Here is a 15,374-nt window from a genome sequence, read left to right as displayed (position 1 = left end):
ATATATATATATTACTATACATGCACACATATAAATATGTTCACACACACACATATATATTAATAGGAAGGAATAGTCGGTTACATCGAATAGGAGTGTTTGGCTGGTCCTTTAATCTATGCATCCGGGAAGAAGAAAAGGCAAACAAAACCTCGATTGGTTTCGAACTCGGAGTGTCAGAGAACAAGAAAAACTCGAATGAATTTTATGAAACAATAAAGCTTAATCCATCGATAATATTGGCTTTCCAGAACAATTTTGGGAAGCAAATATCTGCGAAACGATTGCTATCAATAATCATTTCGAATGTTGGCACACGGCCAGCAGATTTAGAGGAGGGGGTTAAGTCGGTAACATCGACTCCAGTGCTCAATTGGTACTTATTTTATCGATTCCGAAAGATGGAAAGGAAAGTCGGCTTCGATGGAATTAGAACTCAAAGCCGGACGAAATACAGCTCAGCACTTTTCCCAGCATGCTAAAAGACTCTGCCAGCTCGCTGTCTCAGTAGCCATTGATAATAAATACTATAATACGTATATACAATCATATATATATATATATGTGTGTATATATTAATCTATCGCCACGCGCGTTTCCAAATGTCACGTGTTTTTGTGACAATAGTTCGCATTCCCGGGAATGCGCACTATGGTAACATAAAACAAGTGATTTATGGAAACGCGCGTAGTGATACATTAAAATATTTATAAATTCCATCCATGGATTATTATCATCTCTCTCTCTCTCTCTCTCTCTCTCTCTCTCTCTATATATATATATATATATATATATATATATATATTATATGTAAGTGTGTGTGTGTATGTATATGTGCATGTATATAGATATCTATACGTATGTTCAAGCATTATGTAATCGCAATATACACAGAGTTATAGAATGTCTATGAATGATCAGGCGAAGCTACTTTGATAGAAGTTTAAAATAAATTTAATCAGTGTGTGCGTGGGTGTGTACGTGCGTGCGTATGTATGAGTGAGTGTGCGTGTGTGAATGTGTTGATAGTTATGTGGTGAATTGACAAGCATGGAGAAAGGATCACTGACCGTTGATAGCCATAGCTATAAACATGTACAGCGCCACTATGTGGACCACTGGTCACTCACGTCTACAAGAGCAGATCTGAAGAATGTCATCGTAGGTTCTGATTGTCTGCCAACATGTGCTGTGGTAATAAAATTTACATACTGTTTAGTTATGTCTGTAGCAAAGGTGCACATAACCTCCGCAGTTGTTGCTGCGTTTACAGGAAATCCTATTGGGAGTGACATGTAATACAGAAATGTCGGTGGTGGGGAGGCGACCGAATTAATGCGGCTTCTACGCATAGTGGCGCGCGCGCGATTGTATGTGTGTGTACATACATACATAGATACATACATATATACATATACACATATATAAATGTATGTGTATGCCAAGAGAGAAAGTGAAAGAGAAAAGCAGAGAAGGAAACTTCCTTATACGTAAGAGACATATATGCGAAGCTGTAAATGTTTGTATGTGAGAGACAGGGAGGGAGAAGGGGAGAAAAATTGCTGCTGTTGTTGCTGCTGGTGATGATGATGACGACGACGACGACGATGATGATGATGATGATGATGATGATTATATATAACGCAACTGTATGTATATGTCATATATATATAAGTGTATGTGTTTCGAAAGTGAGAAATTGGATTTTGTTCAGCAACCTGTTAATTTAAACGCTTCATTTCTCACAACAGAATATTAATTTTATTACTACTTACACAGTTTGGAATATTAATTATACAATCATCGATTTTAGTTGTATTTTAATTAATTTCTACTTCCTACAGTTGTAGCCGCTGGATAATTCTCAGAGCCAGACTTGAATGAGCAATAATATTCATCTAACCATAATATCTATAAGTTATCATATTGCTTAAAGGCAGGTATGCATGATGGAAAAATCTACTTATCGTATGTATTCCATACCAAATTTCTATTTGCCGTTGCAGGCATCCCATTTGGGTTTAAAATAGTGACACTATGATAACATAAAATGTAATTATCCATCTAATTTCACGATTATTACATACCAAAATATATCAAGAGAAACAGTAATCTTCTATATTCACTTCCATGTTATTGTTTTTTGGGAGGATTAACAACTGATTAAAGAAAGAGTCGAGACTGATGAACGATGGTGCAGTTGGATAAAATATCGAACAACAAACCGAGAGGTAAGCGGCTCGAATCGTGTCATCGGTTTTTGACACACTCATGATATTCGTTCAAAATATTTCATAGTCGATATTTGATAACATCGTATATTGGCTTCATTAGCAGCCGGAAAGTATTATTGCTACACCTACCAAGAAAAAATCATTGCATTCCACCTACAAATAATAAACTGTAGCCGAATGTATCACATTATACATTAATCGCGGGATTATTGGCGTAAAAATAGCAGCTGATATTTTCCACACATTTAGAAACGTACGTTGAGTCGCTGAAAGACAGTGAACACTTTATAAATTCAATCCGTTCGAACTAACGCAAGAAATTATAATAGATGTGAAGGTACATGAAAAATTTGAAACGCTATCGTAATGGATATGTTATAAAAATCCCAGCTATTCGTGGTTTGTGCTTAGTGTTTTGCTAGATGTGAATCTAAAGGATAAAAGTTGAGTGTAAATTAGCACAATGCGGAAAATAGTATTTAAATATCAAAATAAAAAGGCATAATCATGTTAGTATTTATTTGAGAAAATTTCATCCGAGATAATATTTGTTTATTAAAATGACCACACACGAAATCTGAACTGCCAAACGGATATTTGTATTAATATCGATAACATTTAATAGGTATATAGACAAGTCTGTATATTTAATCTTAGCTCAATTAGACTGTAACATGATATTATAAACAATAAAAAAGATCAATAAAACTATTTGATCTTTAGTATTATCTTGACGATATACAATATTGTATCCAGTGTACAATTAAAACCAGACTATACAAAATACAAGGTGATAATCGTATTATTATATTAAAATAAATTATAATACAATACAGTTCAAAATAATTATATATATGGTGTTATTTGATTGAATTATTATTATTTTAGATTTATCCTCCTCCATTCCAAATTCAAAATATGTTTAATATGTTATATTATTTTGGAGCTATCGTACATGAAGAAGACGAACAGTGGCCATGAATATTTTACGTGTAAGATAGGCGGTGAGGGAAGTTAGCTTTACATGAAAAGGAGGGACAGTGCCCATGAATATTTTACATGTATGATAGGAGGTGGGGGCAGGTTAACCTTAGAATGATGATTGGCCACGCCGCTTGCAAAAGAGAAGGCTCAGCCATATCTCCCTCAAATGGCAGGTGTTTTGAAATGGGCGAAGGGTGAAGTCTGCCGACAAACAACGGGGAGGTTTCTGACAACGTGCTTTTTGAAAGTTTCCGTCTATAACAATATTTGTATATTAAATTATATGTATACATTGGTAGATACAGGAGCTTTCTGCCCAAATATCATCTGATACAAGAAAATCTGGGAAATTACACGTACACTCTGATAAATCGGGAAACCTTTACCATTTATACACAGACACACACACACATATATGCATGTGTGTGTATTTGCATATATGATAAAACCTTATAACAGTCTGTCAGGAAATTCCCTCCCACATTTCTGCGTACATTCATGGCATAGAATGAATGTCATCGCACTATTACTTAATCCAAAGTTTGTCATTCTAACACTTAGAAATATTTTAGTTCTGATTTACGTTGGTTGTGCCTAAAATACATGTAGAGTAATTAATAACAAGGTGTGCATAATAGGCTTCCAACTTTGATATATCACAGAAGGGGAAGGCATTCACATAAAGATTAATGAAAGGTGTTCACTTTAATATTTAGCCAATCGCACACTTGTGTTTTCCGAATATAATGAAGTGGTGTGAGCTGCCATGCAGTGGGACTGAACCCGCAACCATGCGGTTAGGAAGCAAACTTCTTATCACATATCCACACTGAATAACACCTATTACAGAATTTAATATCTGTAATAGATGTCATTCAATTCTAAGAATAACCTGTTGATTGATTTTTGTCAGCTCACAGCGTTTTGTATGCGATACTGCGTCGTTTATATATACATATGCACACAAACACACACCTTCCCAGACCCATTATATGGTGTGTTTTTATACATAATCAATATCTATCTATCTATCTATCTATCTATCTAGATAAATAGATAGATAGATAGATAGATAGATAGCTATCTACCTGTTTGCCTGCCTGCTTTTCTGCCTGTCTGTCTGTATCTGTCTGTCTATCTCACTTTCTTTCTCTCTCACGCTTTATATATATATATATATATATATATATATATATATATATATATATATATATATATATATATATATATATATATATATATATATATATATATATATATATATATACTATATATATATATATATATATATAGTGTGTGTGTATGTGTGTGTGAATGACCGAAACTTTCTTTCAACTACTTTCACCCTCACCCACTCCAATCACTACCTAACTGATTATTATTTTATCCCCAGAGAGTAATTTGGGTGAATGAAAGCAATGCAACAAATTAACTTTCACTCACCTCGTTCTTAGCTCTATCTAAATAATCAACTGGCGTCTTTTAGACGCTCTGATCCGAATGGAATTTAATCGCACATTTGCTCACCAAATAACAGATATTTGGTTTGAATTTCCTTTAGAGAATCTTCTGATCCTCTGAATCCGAGGGCCATGACTCAACAAAATGGCTCAAACTGCTCTCACAAGACATAGCTGTCTTCAGGAAAAGTAGTTATTTAGTCGTTAATATCTTCTAAGATATAATATGTCTGAAGACAAACCAATAACAAAAGACAAAATTGTAAGTGGTAGAATGTCTTTGGTAGTAGTCCAGATTGATCAAAAGAAGCCCAGGGCTAAATTTCAACAATAACACCTAAAAGGGAACCTATCCGTAATTGCTCGACCTACGAGAAACAGCAGCCAAATCCTTTTTAAAGTAGGAAAAATTAATTATTAATAAAATTCTCGATATAATGTGTTGTAAAAAAACCCTATTGGACACAGTCCTGGGTAGCAAAAGTTTGATTATAACTCAGCTGCTTCTGGGATGCCATGAGTAGCAAGAAACAACAAAAGCGACGACTATGACGACAACATTCTAACTAAATATATTAAAATTGTATTGTTAATCCATTCTTTTACTACAAAGTGCTATTTCACTGACGCAGACGACGACATTATCAGCAGATCCATATATCTGTATTGGAATCTCTCTAGAAATGGTTTTAGAAAGATAATTTGAGTCCAATTGCGAAACATTTACTATAGTAAAAAAAAAGAACAACAATAATTCCAATTTACAAGAATGTATATATGTATATATGCATATATATATATATATATATATATATATATATATATATATATATATATATATATATATATATATATATATATATATATATGTATGTATGTATATGTGAGTATATTTGCATGGACATTCATGCTTGTATAATATATAAATATATATACACTGCATACATGTGTATACAAAATATATAGATGCATATATGAATGTGTGTATATATAAGTGTATATATATGTGTATATATATATGTGTGTGTTTGTGTGTCTAAAGAGGCATAGACGGAAAGAAGAAGAGAGCGAGAGAGAAGGAGAGCCAAAATTGACAATAGCTGTTATTTTAATTGTTTTTCTTCTTCACTGTTTATCTCTTCTTTTTATTTATATTTACTATTGTTCTTTTATTTTGTTTAATTTTTTTTTCCAAAACAATATATATTGGCTTTTCTGCTTTCTTCATTTCCTTTTCGATTTTCTTTCGAGCAATTAGTTTCCAAAGACTATTAACTCATCTGATGTTTAAAATATGATAGTTGTCCAAAACTCCACAATTGTATAAGTGAAAAGAACAGAAAAATGAAAATAAAAAGAAAAGAAACGAAAAGAAATAGTATACAAGGAATAAGACATAAAATGAAGGAACATAAATTAAAAAGAAACAAATATGAAAAAAAAAGAAACAAATAAAATGACTTGCTGGAACAAGAACTGCAAACTCACACATACACACATACATTCTTAGTCATACATATAAACATCACAAACTAATATGACATACATACATATAAGTACAAACACAAACATACACACATTGTACAAGAGAATAAAACAAAGCAAATATATGATATAAATATAACAAAATAGCCAAAAAATAAAGAATAAAACAAAATAGATCTGAACATCACAGATACTGTAGAACTGTGAAAACAATAGAAGGACGAATGAACTCAGCTATGAGCTACTGCTAACACATGTATGTGTGTGTGTGTGTGTGTGTGTGTGTGTGTGTGTGTGTGTGTGTGTGTTTGTGTGTGTGTGTGTGTGTGTGTGAATGTAAGTGGCTCTGACAGAATGGAGATATAGACAGATAAACATTACAGTACAATTACGAGGGAAGAGTGCGCAGAGGGCGGGAGACGCAAAATTGATTGTGCAGTTCGTAGGGTCATATTTAATATAAACTTAGTTGGAAAATTGGAGAAAGATAACCACCATCCACCATACCACCTTCAAGAAACAACAACAACAACAACAACAACAAAATCAGTTGTGATAAAGCTTTTTCTGGAGAGTAAGTAGATAGGTAGGAGTAAAGGAGTCGTTACTGTTCGTCTTGTCCTTGTTATCTGTGTCTGGTGGTGGCGGTGGCGGTGGAAGTAGTCGGGGAGTGAGGCTAATTTTGTCAATAGAGTATGAGAAAAGCAAATTAAGTATATTTACCTCAACGTTGTGGAAATAAAATTAATTTAGAACTTTGAATTTCCCCAGCATCGGCTCACCCACACATCGAAACCTCACACACCGCTCTCACACTACTACATAACAGATTCGTTTATTGAAATAGCTATAGGCTGTCAGTAATTACTTTTCTTTCTTTTTCTCTCTTTCTATATTTATTTATTTATTTATTTATTTATTTATGTTATCCTCTTAAATTTCACTGCACTGTTCTGGCCATTTCTACAATTGCGACACTGACGATTGCCACCATCATCACATTCTATCGAACACCAGTCACAAACTCCTCCTCCTCCTCTTCCTCCTTCTCCTCCTCCTCTTCCTCCTCCTCCTCCTCCTCTTCCTCCTTCTCCTCCTCCTCTTCCTCCTTTTCCTCCTCCTCTTCCTCCTTCTCCTCCTCCTTGGCATCCTCCTCCTCCTTCCTCCTTGGCATCCTCCTCCTTCTGTTGGACATCGTCATCGTTGTCGTTGTCACCACCACAACCACCACCACCGCCGCCGCCGCCACCACTACCACCGTCATCATCATCATCATCATCATCATCATCATCATCAATACCACTGATTGCAAGCATTGTTTACATTGAAGCTTTCTTCTTCTTCTTCTTCTTCTTCTTCTTCTTCTTCTACCACCACCACCATCACCACCATTACTACTACTACTACTACCACCACCACCACCACTAGTACTACTACTACTACTACATTCAACAGCACTGCATTCAATACTGCTGCAGCTGAAAATTGTTTCATATTTTGGCAAATTTCTCTAAGAATACGGACCAGGTTCTAAGACGGGCGAAATGTTTCGCGGTATTTCGTCCGTCTCTACGTTCTGAGTTCAAATTCCACCGAGGTCGACTTCGCCTTTCATCTTTTCGGGGTTGATAAATTACGTTCCAGTGAAACACTGAGGTCAATGGTGGGTTCTGTGATGGGTCTGTGCTTAATTTAAAACCTCAAAGAAAGTGATGAGTTCTAGTTGAGCTAGCTTTTTTGATACAGTTTAGATTCCAGGTAGAACTATACCCGTATTCTATTATTTTGTATAGCGACGTTGCATGATGTTTCTCAATTGTTCTCTTATACATATGTATAGTTTGGTATGTGTTTTTGCACACACAAACACTCATATAATGTGCATCTGTATTTTTTTGTTTTAAATACGTTAAGTCTTTGAAATATTAGGCTTTAAGTGTCCCATAAAATTAGGACAGAGGAATAAAATTCATATTTGGGGACACGCCATCTGACAAGAGAATATAAAACTAAATCTGAGGTCGAACGAAAAACTCGTCCAGTTTAGAGTGTTGCCACCATTTACAGCAATGAGTTTATGGGAAGCTATTTACAACCCTCATCAGTTTCTTCCTCTAACTAAGTTTACACTATGTAAAATTTCATTTAATGAGTATTGATCGTGGTCTCAACGCGGTGCCAGAAGCGAGATGTATTGGCTGAGAGTTCCAGCTGTGATAATATTTCACATTACAAATGATGGCCATTAATTATACAATTCATTACATGTAAAATTCGTTTTGACACTCTGTGAAGGTAACACAATAGCATGCCATTGTTTCAAATAGATTCTGAGATGTTTTACATCGTGACTTTGTTTATTAAAAGACCCAATTTAAAGTCTATCAAAATGAATAAACAAATAAATAGACTAAAATAAAATTCATAAAACTAATTTCTTCGACAAATATTCGTTGGATACTAATATATTTTCGTGCGTTTATTTTCTGTCACACCACTGTTACAGACACTCAATCGTTGTCTCGCAACGTAGTTTAAGATTTTAGAAATCTGGTTTATGAGTTGAAATAGAGGATAAAATTATAAATATATCACAAAATTCGATTTATTCTGTGGTTTATCTGTGTTGACACATGCAATTAACATCTTTCGTCTTTGACGCCAAATAATTAAAATCTAACAACCGAAAAGACACGAGTTTTCGTTTAATTTACACTTGAAAACACTTATAATCGCGAAAGTACGTAAGAGAAAAATAAACAGCTCTTGGTGAAGAATGAATGAAAATAAATATGTTTCTTTCTCCATTAACGCTGAATGAAGAAACCCTATTTATCATAAGATTGTTCTATTATCTTTTGTTTTATTTTCATCAAATATCAAATTCTTTGCAAACAATGGGAATCCATTTAAGCCGGAAGTAAAGTTAGCGTTAGAAGTTCATTGAAATATATTCAAGAGTATGGATTATCAGTCAAATGTGATGCCATTAAGCATAGATGGCACAATTTATGTTTTATAAATTCCAAAAAATTTAGAAATTGGAGAGGTATTAGCATTTATATATAAGTAATTTCAAAACTTCTAAATAATTCGAACAGTATCATCTACCATATAAACATCATACTAATTCTACATAATGAATCGAGACAAGTGTTTTTATACGTTTCTCACTTCAGTATAAACTTTAAATTTTCTTGGGCCTAAAACGGATTTTTAGAAAATGTCTTCTATACTTTTTTCATTTAGTAATATTTATCATCAAAGAAATTTTTCTGACACCATGTCTATGAACGCCTTTTGCTACATCCCTTGACAAGCGTTATTTCTCTGTGGTGAGAAAATATAGAATTTTGTGCCCAATAGTATTCTTTCATATAGTTTTTGCTGGATATAAACAGATATCATTTCTTTTTTTGTTAGTTGTGGACAAGTCTTCCACAACTGGTTGTGTACACAGAACGTAGATAACCGGAACAAATACCTCAAAACCTGTTTTCCTGACACTTTAAAACTTTTGCCAATCTACAATTCTACAATTCAATGTTCTGATTTGGAACTTTATTGACGCCAATAGAATAAAATGTTACATTTACTTCGTTGGAACTCCGATTCAGAACATAAAAAACCCTAACAATTATCGTAAAACTTGCTGTACCAATTCTCCAAATGCTACAGTTTGAATTCAAATGACTATATATTGTTTGAGTGACTCAGTTGGTGTTCAAAACATTGCTTTAATGCATAAATTTCTAGGTATATCTGATTTAACGTACAGCCGAATCAAAAGTTATAGATTAATCGAATAATTTTAATTAATGATGATTGCATAATAATTTCAATTAAGTCGAGATATTGAAATTAAAAACGAATAATGTGAACGAAATTCCCACCCTACTGTAAATCATCAGCCATTTTCATATAACATCATACTTTTGAGAATATTTAACTGCCATCCGTTTCCCAACCGTAAGAGATTTTCGTGTTACTACGTATTATTATATTTGTTGCAATAGGTAGTCTTGAAATAACGGTAAACTATTTAATTCCAATGCCAAAACGTATTGATACGGCTACATAATCGATTCTTGTCACTCTGTGTTGATAGATATTTTAAACAAGCACTGTTATTAAACATTGTTTAGAATCTCAAAGATATCATCAGTAAGAAGCTAATCTTTCTTTCTCTCTCTCTCTCTCTCTCTTTATATATATATATATATATATATATATATATATATATATATATATATATATATATATATATATATATATATATATATATATATATATATACGTGTGTGTGTGTGGGTGTGTGTGGGTGCGCGCGCGCGCGAGTGCCTGTGTGTGTATGTATATCTGTATGCATGTTATGTCTGTATAGATATATACAAAACACGTATTATAGTAGTGGGTCCAACAAACTGGTGAAAGAACCCCGTCGTCAGTAAACTATGGCTGGTGGCAAAATGTGATCAGAACAAAATTACGATTTATTATATGTAGATTATCTTTTCCATGCGTGAGTATCATTTTAATGAAACATTCCACTGTTCCGATAGTCATGTTTTGATAGCTCGTTTGCTTCTCTCAGTCTGATGTCTTTGAACTGGTCTGATTTATTGATCGTTATTCATTAATGAAACAATGACAATGAAGTTATATCATTGTCATTTTTATTATTTTAAAAACAAACACACTTATACACAAAACAAAATTTGATGATCAACGAAACAATACAAACGTTTGTACTTGGCTCTTGGTTCAAACACTGAAAGCGATATAATCTTTCAAAGCCTGATAGATACAGCAACTGTGTTAAGAGTTTATGATTAAAATAAACTAAAGATAATATGTATATGTGTGTATGTGTGTGAGTGTGTATCTCTGCCAATGTACGGAAAATTATATATAAATACATATATGTATGTATGTGTGTGTGTGTATATAATAGATTGCTAGCCACTAAACCATGATAGATCGCTAGCCACTAAACCTTTTTCTATTTTCTCTCCCTATTTATTTCTGTGATCCTTTCTGTTGAAGAGCGTAGGCTCAAAACGTAAAAGACTTTCTCACTTCCCGAGCGTTAAACTAGTATCATACATATGTTTGTTGTTTACACACCCGTCTTCGTCTTTTGTTTTTTATCTGTAAATTCTCACAATAAATATATATATACATACACGGTAAATAAAAGAAAATGGAGAGGATAAAAAATGATATACATCAGCTGGTAGACATTCTAGTATGTCTATTTATTCCAAAGTAATAGAAAGTATTAGAATACATACACATGTAATAACTATGTGTTACACACACATGAACTAATATTACAAAAAAGAGCAAAAGATCAGATTGTCAGAAGATATTATATTCCTTACGGCCGTTTCTGCCAAGAGGCAACGAAATTCTCCATGCCATCTCATTCTCCTCAGTGTTCTGTAGGGATGGGCAGATGTATGTATGTATGTATGTATGTATGTATGCACACACACACACATATATGCATATTTTTTTCTTTATTTGCGAATTAAGGCTACGATTGTTAGCCTTAAAAATTATTTATAAAGAAATTATTTATCCACCAATGCGGTGTTGAGCACTCATTCCAACGTTCTATATTTATCAGTATATATAGATATATATATATGAAAGTGCGAATGTATATACTTACATATGCATCTGCGTATATGCATGTGTGTGTCTTTGTGTGTGTTTATGTGTGTACATACAAAACACACATAAATATTGGTTGAACACAGCTACATGTAGTGTTATAAGTGTGTTTTATTGACATTAAAAATATCGATTGAAATATCAAATCTAAAAAGGCTGGGGGTGGGGGAGAGACTGATAAAAGCTTAGAGTGTCTTACATAATATAATATTTTTTAAACGTGTCTTTCTTCAGCTGTGAAGAAGCAAAATATGAATAAGTGTGTGTATATATTCACGTCTTTGTGTATATGAGTGGAAATATGTGTACGACTGTGTGTGTTTCTTTGCGCGGGCGCCTTAGTGTGTTGAGTGCATAACAATACGAATAATCTGGGAAGCGTATAGATGTGACCTGAGAGACAATCCTGTTTCCCAAGCAGGTGGTGTGGTCAACACCTCCATCACTTCTACAGCACAGTCGACCATCTGTCGCTCAGATGTTTATTTCATAAAAGATGCCCTTGGTCATACGCCACGCTTTCTTTAACTGTCCTCTCTGCTGGGTGTGGCGGAAACATATCTCGTGAGACTTCATCTCGGGTTGAGATTCTTGAATAATGCAATGCTTGATCGATTGACCTGTCAATCGAAGCAATTGTGAAAAGGGGTCTCTTTCCATTGTACTTTTCAGTTATACCGTTTCTTTATACTGATTGACAGACACAATGAAATTTGTAGGAATGATGATAGTTTTCCATTGCAAACTGCAAAAAATTCCTCAAACTCTTCACTGGTTATTTTATTTAAATAATAGAAGAAATCCAAGGAATGCCTAACTTTGTTCCCGAGGCAGAGGTTCGATTCTACTTTCCTAGCACATCATTTTCCCCCCTTTTTGTCTTTCCCCTCTTATTATGGTCATTTGAATTCTATTTTCTATTCCGAGAAATAGTAGACCTTTCGTAATAGTAGACCTACACATTAATCCCTCCCACAAATACCTAACGCTTCCTGCACTTTCGAAACCATGCAACGCCTTTATCTCTGTTGACCTCAAACCCTTTAAGTCGAAAATAAACAACACCGCAGCTAGAAGAAATCCAGTTTCATGAACAAATTAATATGGTTAAAGATGATGTTACGGATTATAAATATTTCGTACTATGTAACTGTGAAATCCCGAACCACTGTAACTGCGTGCGAGTTTATTCCCGAAATAATGTTTCTGGTATTCAGATTTGGAACCAATATCTATTATTATTGCTATCATCATCATCATCATCATCATCATCACCATCATCATCGTCGTCGTCGTCGTCGTCACCGTCGTCGTCATCATCATCATCATCATCATCATTATTATTATTATTATTATTATTATTATTATTATTATTATTATTATTATTATTATTATTATTATTATTATTATCATCATTATTATTATTGTTGTTGTTATTATTATTATCCCGCCGGCGTCGACTTTGCCTTTAACCCTTTAGTGGTCAATAAATTAGATACCAGATGCGTACTGGAATCGATCTAGTCGACTGGACTCCACCAACCAAATTTCAGCCTTGTGCCTATAGTATAAAAGTTTACTATTATTACTATTATTATTATTATTATTATTATTATTATTATTATTATTATTATTATTATTATTATTATTATTATTATTATCATTATTATTATTATCATTATTATTATTATTATTATTATCATCATCATCATCATTATTATTATTATTATTATTATCATTATTATTATTATTATTATTATTATTATTATTATTATTAATATTATTATTATTATTATTATTATTATTATCATTACCATCATTATAGTGCAGAAAAGTATTTCCCACGCAGTTTTTTTAATGTGGTTTCGCATTTCCATTTCCTTCGTATAAGTTTATGAAAAAAGAACAACGATAGCAACGACAAGAAGAACAACAAAACAAGCGAAACGAAACGAAACTAACACACAAATTGTCTTAATTTAATGAAGTACGGCAAAAGTCAATTTTGATTAGGGTTCCGTAGCCATGCGCTGCGTGTTCTGCTCGATTAACAATAGTGGTTTTTAGTAGACGGAACTTTCAATTAGCACACTTCCTATAACATAGATACACACCGAGAGAATCCTGCATGGCTTTACAATAGAAGAATATTGCTGTACAATGTCGGATCACGAATACTTAATTTCATAAACCGAACGAGTTGAACGTAAGAGAGTTTCTTTGCTATCTCTCTTGACAGCACACTTCTTCAATTATAGTTTTTCTTTTAATTCTGACGTATTTTCTGAGGAAACAAGCAAAAAATAAAAATTATATTTGTCTTTTCTTTTCTTACTTCATTGTTTTTTTCTTGTTTCCATTTTTGCATTCTCGTTTTCGCTATTTTTCACTTGAGGTCATGCAAAGATTTATTGATTCAGGGACATAATTGATATCTGGCTCATTGTTTCTTTTGCAAAAAGGTATAATTTATATGTATATTACATAAATACACACAAACACACACATACACAAACGCGCGCGCACACACACATACAAACACACAAATAGACTATGCATCTCTACGGGTACTATTTATTTGCTCTGTGTGTTTATATCTTATATATATACACTTGTATTTGCTCATGTATATATTAGTATATTCATGAGTTGGCAATCCTTGTGTATATTTTATATATACATGCTTATTATGATTGTCTATCTATCTATCTATCTATCTATCTATCTATCTATCTATCTATCTGTATATATATATATATATATATATATATATATATATATATATATATATATATAAAACTTAGATAGAGACTAAGATATATTTCAACCAAAGATTGGTACAGGCCATGTCTAATTTAATAGCACCACCTGATATATGTATGTATGTATATATATATATATATATATATATATATATATATATATATATATATATATATATCAATTTACATCCACACATACATGCATACGTACATATACACACGCACTCACACACATACAAATAAGTATTTGTATGTATATGTACGCACACACATACATACATACACATACATATATATTTGTATATGTATTTGTATATAGTTTTATATGTACACACACGCACGCGTCCATATGTATATATACATACATACACACATACATACATATATATATATATATATATATATATATGTGTGTGTGTGTGTGTGTGTGTGTGTGTGTGTGTGTGTGTGTGTGTGTGTGTTTAGATCTCTACCAAATATTTGGTAAAAATATTGTACCTGTTATCAACGTAGCAAAATTCTCACTTGAAAAGTTGTTTATGAGACAATTTTGTGTGCATATCATTTTAAATAAGAGCCATAACGCAATCCATAGTAAAACTTGTTTAATCACCTATGCATATTTCAATGCAAGATCCCGACTCACTATCCCACGCCTGCGCCTGCGCATATATTCTTCATTTTATTGTCTAAAATGTTTTTCAATATTAGCAATATCTTCCGGGTCTGGTTCCTATTTCTAACGGGTTGGATAACTGTGAAGACAGTCC

The 15,374-nt window shown here is 33.0% G+C and overlaps 1 long non-coding RNA gene across 1 annotated transcript in view; it reads left to right on the top strand.

Moving 5' to 3' along the window:
• Positions 1-15,374, top strand: part of LOC149134519 (uncharacterized) — a 121,218-nt gene that overhangs the window by 81,079 nt on the left and 24,765 nt on the right. The window lies entirely within an intron of this gene.

The sequence above is a fragment of the Octopus bimaculoides genome, chromosome 8, assembly GCF_046866305.1.
Source record: "Octopus bimaculoides isolate indiv1 chromosome 8, ASM4686630v1, whole genome shotgun sequence".
In the NCBI taxonomy this organism is placed as follows: Eukaryota; Metazoa; Mollusca; class Cephalopoda; order Octopoda; family Octopodidae; genus Octopus; species Octopus bimaculoides.
The sequence above is the reverse complement of the archived record's forward strand: the minus strand, read 5'-3'. Positions and strand labels throughout refer to the sequence as shown.